The 9,333-nt window shown below is 38.9% G+C and overlaps 1 protein-coding gene across 1 annotated transcript in view; it reads right to left on the bottom strand.

The window, feature by feature from the left end:
• LOC118762843 overlaps positions 1-7,434 on the bottom strand; it is a 119,553-nt gene extending 112,119 nt beyond the window's left edge. The window contains exon 1 of the mRNA XM_036501703.1: positions 7,313-7,434. The gene's annotated coding sequence lies outside the window, so the exon portion shown is untranslated. The remainder of the gene's footprint in view (positions 1-7,312) is intronic.
• Positions 7,435-9,333: the final 1,899 nt, after the last annotated feature.

The following is a 9,333-nucleotide window of genomic DNA, read 5'->3' as shown; positions in this document are numbered from 1 at the left end:
ATTTGAAATTTCACAGGAGATGTTTGCCCCCCCCCCCCCCTTTAAGCCCCGTAATTGCAATAGAAAGTGCCTTTTATGAAGCTCATCATCTCTCTCATAAAATTTTACATGAGAACACATACTTTGTTCTTATATATCTTCTATTCCCTTTCGTCCTATAGCTGTACAAACACACAGATGTTGAGCTTTATTATATAGAAGATATATCATCATCATCATCATCATTGTTTAACGTCCGTTTTCCGCGCTAGCACGGGTTGGACGGTTCGACCGGGGTCTGGGGAGCCAGGGGCTGCCCCAGGCTCCAGTCTGATCTGGCAGTGTTTCTACAGCTGGATGCCCTTCCTAACGCCAACCACTCCGCGAGTGTAGTGGGTGCTTTTTACGTGCCACCTGCACAGGTGCCAGAGGGGTCTGGCATCAGCCACGATCGGTTGGTGCCTTTTTATGTGCTACCGGCACAGAAGCCAGTCAAGGCGGTGCTGGCATCGGCCACATTTGGGTGGTGCTTTTTATGTGCCGCCGGTACAGAAGCCATTCGAGGCAGGGTTGGCATCGGTTACGTTCGGATGGAGCTTTTTATGTGCCACCGGCACAGAAGCCAGTGGAGGCTGCACCGGCAACGGCCACGTTCGGATGGTGCTTTTTATGTGTCACCAGCACAGGTATCACAACTACTGTTTCCATTGATATTTGGTTCGCTGTTCATGTACATGCACTTGACTCAACAGGTCTCCTCAAGATTTTGAGATGTTCCGGAATCCCACGATCGGTTGGTGCTTTTTATGTGCCACCGGCACAGAAGCCAGTCGAGGCGGTGCTGGCGTCAGCCACGCTCGGATGGTGCTTTTTATGTGCCACCGGCACAGAAGCCAATATATATATACGTATATATATACATATATGTATATATATATGACTGCTGAGGATATGCGTAAGCTCGCTAGAAATGAAGCCAGTATGCTCCGATGGATGTGTAAGCCGGTACTCACACTCGGCAGAGTGTAAGTACCTTGAGAGAAAAGCTGGACCTAAGAAGCATCATGTGTGGTGTGCAAGAGAGACGTTTGCGCTGGTATGGTCATGTGGCGAGAATGGATGAAGATAGTTGTGTGAAAAAGTGCCACACCCTAGCGTTGAGGGAACCTGTGGAAGAGGCAGACCCAGGAAAACCTGGGACGAGGTGGTGAGCACGACCTTCGAACTTTAGGTCTCACTGAGGAAATGACTAGAGACCGAGACCTCTGGAAGTGTGCTGTGCGCGAGAAGACCCGGCAGACAAGTGAGTCCATAACCCGTGGCCTTCTACATGGGATTGAGCCAGCCTACGTATGCATACCTTCCTTCTTGGGGACACCAAACTCTACTTGTAAGACGTGTTGAGGCAAGTGAGGATCAAGAATCGAAATCGATCAATGGAAATTGCGGATGTGGCTACCAGTGCTGGTGGCATGTCGAAACTCTGCTTTTGAAACCCGTTGAGGCAAGTGAGATCAGAATCGAATCGATCAATGGAAATCGATCAATGAAATCGATCAATGGAAATTGCAGATTGTTACCAGTGCCGGTGGCATGTAAGAGAACTTTCCGTTTCGCGACCGTTGCCAGCACCGCCCCGTTTCGTGTCCGTTGCCAGCCTCGCCTGGCCCTCGTGGCCGGTGGCACATAAAAAGCACCATCCGTTCGTGGCCCGTTTGCCAGCTCTGTCTGGCACCAGTGCGGGTGGCATGTAAAAAGCACCCACTACACTCACGGAGTGGTTGGCGTTAGGAAGGGCATCCAGCCGTAGAAACACTGGCCAGATTTGACTGGGCCTGATGAAGCCTTCTGGCTTCACAGACCCCAGTAGAACCGTCCAACCCATGCTAGCATGGAAAACGGACGCTAAACGATGATGATGATGATGATGATGAGGAATACATATATATATATATATATACACACACATATATACACATATATATACAAACATACATACATACACACATATATATACATGCATACATACATACATACATATGTGTGTGTGCATATTGGCAAGAGGATGGGCATCTGGCTGTAGAAAATCTACATTAACAAACTCTATCTGACCTATGCAAGTATTGAAAAGTGGACATGGGAAAGTGGATGTTAAAATGATGCTGCTGCTGCTGCTGCTGATGATGATGATGATGATGATGATGATGATGTGTGCTGTGTGTGTGTGTGAGCGTGTGTATACATATATAAACAGTGGAGGCACAATGGCCCAGTGGTTAGGGCAGCGGACTCTCGGTCATAGGATCGCGGTTTCGATTCCCAGACCGGGCGTTGTGAGTGTTTATTGAGCGAAAACACCTAAAGCTCCACGAGGCTCCGGCAGGGGATGGTGGTGATCCCTGCTGTACTCTTTCACCACAACTTTCTCTCACTCTTACTTCCTGTTTCTGTTGTACCTGTATTTCAAAGGGCCGGCCTTGTCACTCTCTGTGTCACGCTGAATATCCCCGAGAACTACGTTAAGGGTACACGTGTCTGTGAGTGCTCAGCCACTTACACGTTAATTTCACGAGCAAGCTGTTCCATTGATTCGGATCAACCGGAACCCTCATCGTCATAACCGACGGAGTGCTTCCACCACATATATACATATGTCACTAGACATGTTCAGTCAACCATATCAGCCTTAATTTGTCACTTGATAATAACACACAGATGCATCAGGGAACCTACAAAAATTTCTAAAACCAGTTATGTGACTATCCTCTCCCAGTGAAGTCCTATTCAAAACAAATAATAATTTGAGCCATGAACTCCTTATAGAAATAGGGCAAACTCCAAACACTAGTCAGAAGCAAGACAGTTGTAAGGTAAGCCATGTCTTTCTACTTCAACTTTTTGAAAATCAGTGTAAACTGTGAAACCGGTTAAATCTTTAAATATTCTTTTATTCTTTTATCCTTTTATTTGTTTCAGTCATTTGACTGCGGCCATGCTGGAGCACCACCTTTAGTTGAGCAAATCGACCCCAGGACTTATTCTTTGTAAGCCTAGTACTTATTCTATTGGTCTATCTTGCCGAACCACTAAGTGACGGGGACATAAACACACCAGCATTGGTTGTCAAGCAAACACAGACACACAAACGTATACATACACACACACACACACATACATATATACGACAGGCTTGTTTCAGTTTCCGTCTACCAAATCAACTCACAAGGCTTTGGTCGGCCCGAGGCTATAGTAGAAGACACTTGCCCAAGGTGCCACGCTCTGGGACTGAACCTGGAACAATGTGGTTGGTAAGCAAGCTACTTACCACACAGCCACTCCTGTGCCTATTCTCAGTGCATTTTCTACTTTTATTTTTCCTATATTTCTACCCATGTGGGATAAAATATCTTCATTTTAGATATATATATATAAGAATGCACACATATATATATGTATATAGCTTAGAGAAATACCACATTGAATTTTAGTTCCCACCTGTCTTTGTATGACATTGCTTGAGTGAAATTGGTGCCTGTTTACCTGTCTTGTAACTATGTCCTATAGCTCATCAGTGGTTTTGAGCATGTGAAGTCTATTAGAATAATAATACTTTACTTGAAAAACAAGTAAGAGTTGGCTACAGGAAAGACATCCAGTCTTAGAAAACTAGAATAATGTTTCAATAAATTTCAGTCAACCATGTCAGCATGATAAAAAATAATAGAGATGAGAATGATGATGACAACGGCGATGGTGGTGGTGGTGGTGGCAGTGGCTGTGGTACTGATGAAGATGGCAATGACAACAGAGGTGGCAGCAACAAATGTTTTGATGACGATGATGAGATGATGATGATGGTGCTGATGATGATGATGCTGATGATGATGATGATGATAATACATAAAAAAAAAAATTCTCGTTTAATCAGGCAATTATCATTTATTTTACTAATGGACTTTTGATAAAGTCCACATGTAAACATTTCTATCACAACATAACAAAATCTGAATTTGAAAATATTGTAATACTTTTCAAATTCAGATTTTAAAATGTTGTGATAAGATAGGCTTTATCAAAAGTCCATTAGAAAAATATATAAATGATAATCTCTGATGATTAGACAAGAATTATGATTTATCTAAGAAACAAAGATATCTCCGAGATAATTTGAACTCTTAATTTTGTCTTTGATTCTACATGATCAGTGTATCTGGTGTTGAGTTCTTTATTAATGTAAGGTTTTATCAATTCTTAGTTCTCACACACATACAGAGAGAGAGAGAGAGTTGCAGGTGTGGCTCTGTGGATATGAAGTTTAAATACCCAAACCACGTGGTTTCCTGTTCAGTCCCACTACAAGGTGCTATGAAGAAATAACTTTTACACTATTGATATGGGCTCAACAATACTTTATGAAGAGAAATTGGTAGAAAGAAGTTGTTTTTGAGTTCACTGAATAAACAGAGATCAATATAATAAATAACAGATTGGAATAAATATTGGGGTGGATATGATTAAAATAGCTCTTGAAAGCAATGCCCTAGCATGTTAAGTCCATTCACCAAAAATGGTGATAGAATATGTGAATGTGTGTTTGTGTGTGTGTGTGTGTGTGTGTGTGAAACTAATTTTGAACATCATGTACAACAATTAAAAGAAAGTAGAAAAAACAGAAATGGATAAGTCCGTTTAATAAGTCAATTATCCAGAGTCATTACAATTTCAGTGCTTATAAAAACTTGGTATCATCTGTCTAGAAAGTGCAGGGTTCACCATTCACCAAAAATGAAAAGAAGATAAGCCTTATAACAGCTTATATATATATATCATTTGTAGGAAACATAAATCCAGAGGAGAAGCACTCTCTAAGATGTAGCGCAGTGTACATTTCAATCACATAAACAAGCCTTCCCCATTAAGATACATATATATATATATATATACACACACATAGGCGCAGGAGTGGCTGTGTGGGAAGTAGCTTGCTAACCAACCACATGGTTCCGGGTTCAGTCCCACTGCGTGGCATCTTGGGCAAGTGTCTTCTGCTATAGCCCCGGGCCGACCAATGCCTTGTGAGTGGATTTGGTAGACGGAAACTGAAAGAAGCCTGTCGTATATATGTATATATATATATATATGTATGTGTGTGTGTTTGTGTGTCTGTGTTTGTCCCCCTAGCATTGCTTGACAACCGATGCTGGTGTGTTTACGTCCCCGTCACTTAGCGGTTCGGCAAAAGAGACCGATAGAATAAGTACTGGGCTTACAAAGAATAAGTTCCGGGGTCGATTTGCTCGACTAAAAGGCGGTGCTCCAGCATGGCCGCAGTCAAATGACTGAAACAAGTAAAAGAGTAAAGAGTAAAGAGTATATACACATATATATATTAAAAAAGGGACATTCATGAAATCCAGGCAAAAATATCACCACTTCATGCTTTATACATGCAGAGAGAGAGAGAGAGAGAGAGAGAGAGAAAATCATCCAGTTAATTCAAGAGTGTTCTGTACAAACTAAAAATCCTGGAAATGTACTGATTATAAGAATAGTTTATCTGTTTCAGAATATAAAATAAAACAATTGAAAGAATAAAGATGGCAGTATAAAGATACAGTGATCTTTTTTCCCCATTGATTGTTATTATAGATATATATTCTCTGGAAAATAGCATAATTTCTATAAATCAAGAACTTATTTTGTATAGTATTTAAAATATCCATATTTGTTTTTTGTTGTTCAATTATGTGCCAGTGGCCTCTATGAATTATTTATCTTAACTCAGAAAAATCATACAACCACCCATGCCAGCATAGAAAAGTGGATATAAAATTTTGTTGATGATGATGATGTATGTGTATATATACCTGTGTGTATGTATGAACACGTGCATATTTTTGTGTAAGTGTATAAAGTGTATATCTTTTATTGATGTACATTGGCAAAGATGAATCAGTGAGATAACAAAAAAAAAAAGAAAGAAAAATAAACCTTTTTAATATCAACCTACAAGTTCCTGCTAAAAGTGATTGAAATTAAAACCTTCCACCGAAATTTCATGTTAATTTATGTACAATCACCCGCTTAATAAAGACAAAGTTAGTTTACTAAATTCCTCATTATTTCAAGAATTGATTAAAATAATAAGTGTATCTCAACAGAAATATAGTAACAAAATTTTAGATGGAGAAAAATGTCATGAAGTATCTCTCTTTCTCAAGGATACAATGAGTTGCTCTTTCTGGGAATTGAATCCATGACCGAGCAATTGTGAGCCTAACGCCTAAACCATTACATCACAAGCCTTTGTCAGACTGAAAACACCACACCAAAAACATAAATATTCAAATGTTGGGCCTCATGGAGGCGATGAAAAGTAACCGAGACCTTTGCCAATATGCTGTGCTTCAGAGGACTTGTCAAGCCAAGTGAAGTTGTAGTCATGGCCTTTACCGGTTTTGCGTGTTGGGCCCAATAGGGCCAAGGGGTAAGGTGGTGAAGCGTGATCTTCAAATATTGGCTTCAGGTAGCTGATGACAAGTGACTGAAAAGACTTGTCAAGCTAAGTAAAATTGTAGTTGCAGCCATTGTCAATTTCATATAAATGGCACCTATGAAACCATAGTTATGACCGTTGCCAGTGCAATGCATATGGCACTCATACAAGTGGCACGCACGTAAAAGCACCCATTACACTCTTGGCGTGTTTGGTGTTAGGAAGGGCATCAAGCTGTAGAAACCAAGCCAAATCAGACAGGAATCTGGTGCAGCTCTCAGCTTATCACTTCCAGTCAAACTGTCTAACCTATGCCAGTATGGAAAACGGACGTTAAATGACAATGATGATGATGATGATCCATACGAGTGAATTTGGTAGACAGAAAATGTGTGGAAACCTGCTCTGTGTGTGTGTGTGTGTGTGTGTGTGTGTGTGTGTGTGTGTGTGTGTGTTGTGTGTGTGTGTGTGTGTGTGTGTGTGTGTGTGTGTGTGTGCGTGCGTGCGTGTGCATGCATGCGTGTGGTGGGGGGTGCGTGTGTGTACACAAGTCTTTGTTTGTCCACAACCACTGCTTGACAACTGGTGTTGGCTTGTTTAAATCCTGGTAACTTAGAGACTCAGTTTAAGTGACCAACAGAATAAGGACCAAACTTCAAAAAAATAAGTACTGAGATCAACTTGTTCGATGCTCCAGCATGACCACAGTCCAGTAACTGAAAGAAATGAAAGAAATACATACACACCTAAGCATACACACACACACACATACACACACACACACACACACACACCACACACACACACAAAAGAGTGCTTATCAAACTACATACATACAAGTCATAGTAATCCTGAATTGATTTAACAAGCTGTCTTTGCAGGAAGTTCTTCTGAGTTGCAAAGATAACACTTTGCCCTTTTGTCTCCTCTGATTTGCTTTACCACCTGAAAATGAAATACACATCTTGAATTAATCCTTAAAACACTTGGATTCCTTGTAAGGTAGCAATATAGAAGTGTGTGCACTGACTTATTTATTGTTTGATAAAACTGTTTTCAAATATCCCTCATAAACATATATGTATATAAAGATATATATATATGTATATATATATAGATATGTGTGTGTGTATATATATATATACATATATGTATATCTATATATATATATATATACTAGCAGTATCGCCTGGCGTTGCTCGGGTTTGTTTCGACCTGCTGGAATTGGAATTTTTGAAAAGTAAAAATTTTGCATTATGTAGCTTGTTATTCTCTTTAAGTGAACATTTTTCTGGTTGAAATACACCGAAAAGTGGCGACACAGCAGTGAAAAAATCGTAAAAAAATAGGGATTTTCATAGAAAAAAGCACCTTTTTGATGTAAATAATTTTTGGTGTTAACATGGTCCGATTTGAATTTTATCTTCTACGGAATGAAGAGCAAGCCTTCTTCTATCATACTCTCAATTTTGGCCAACTTGCACCGCAGAGTCTCAGAGGAGATAGTGTTCGTTGAAGGCTACCAAACCTGGCGCACACAGACAACTTCAGCTTTATATAGAGAGAGATAACACACACACACATTAATACACATACATACACACACACACACATGTATGCATGTATGGATGTATGTATGTATATATGTACATGAACCCAGGACCATGTGTTTGGAACGTAGTTTGTTACCACACAGCCACATCTGCCCCTATGTATGTGTGTGTGTGTGTGTGCGTATGTGTGTATGGGTAGATATATTATGCATGTATATATGTGTATATATATGTGTACATATTACATGTACATCTATATATATATACATCTACACATAAAATACAAAATACAAAGTTATATCTTGATATCGCTAGTGATAACGATACTCAAAATATATAACAGACTGGAATTATAGGCCCGTCTCTTGCAATTTCGATCAATTGGATCTTGTCCCCCCTCTTGTATAGAAGTGTACGGCTGCAGCAAAATTCATTTTTAGACTTTCTTCTATCGAAGGCATTTTAACAAAAATGCATCAGTAAAGACGGTGAAAATTTTGTCAATTTTCCTAAACAGGGACACAATTCAATTTTTAAACAATAACCAAAGCCCCTTCTCCGAAAGGAGGAGGGTTACAGTTTACAATTATTTAACAAATGCAACACAATAATAATTTTAAATTCAAATCCAATAGTGTATTTATGTCATAAGGAAAATTACTAACTTGAACCCGGACATATATATATACCGCTCTGGATCATAATGTAAGCGTTATTAATAATATTATGAATGATAATAATAGTAACATTAATGGTATTGACAACGATAATGATGCTAACTTTAATAACACTTTAGAAATTATTATGAAGTAATATAATGTACTATTGACTATGTATATTTGCATCTAGGTACTAATTTGTGTATGTTTATTATCACAATATTAAGTCGAAAAACTGAAACATTGAATGTGGAACACATATATATGTTTACTAATTTATATTATTTATTTATATCATTATGTATATGTATATTTTTATATGTATAGGAGTGTGAGTATATGCACTCATATGTATATGTATATGTTGTATTATGGGTATGCACCCACACCCATGTGGGTATATATGTAGACTGATTTATATTACATAATCTCCGAAGAGGTCTTATGATATTTTTGTAAATGTCTCATTTATATCTATATATTGACCAACCATAAAGGGCTAATATTGGTAAAATGAGACATACTTATCTACATGGCCGAAACAGCTGTAAGATGTAACCTATACTTATATTTATATTTACTTATATTTATATTCTCTTTTATATATATTCTACTTATTATACAACATTACTCTTTTATGTACACT

This window comes from Octopus sinensis, linkage group LG4, assembly GCF_006345805.1.
Source record: "Octopus sinensis linkage group LG4, ASM634580v1, whole genome shotgun sequence".
NCBI classification, from domain to species: Eukaryota; Metazoa; Mollusca; class Cephalopoda; order Octopoda; family Octopodidae; genus Octopus; species Octopus sinensis.
This window is presented reverse-complemented; position numbering and strand designations above follow the sequence as displayed.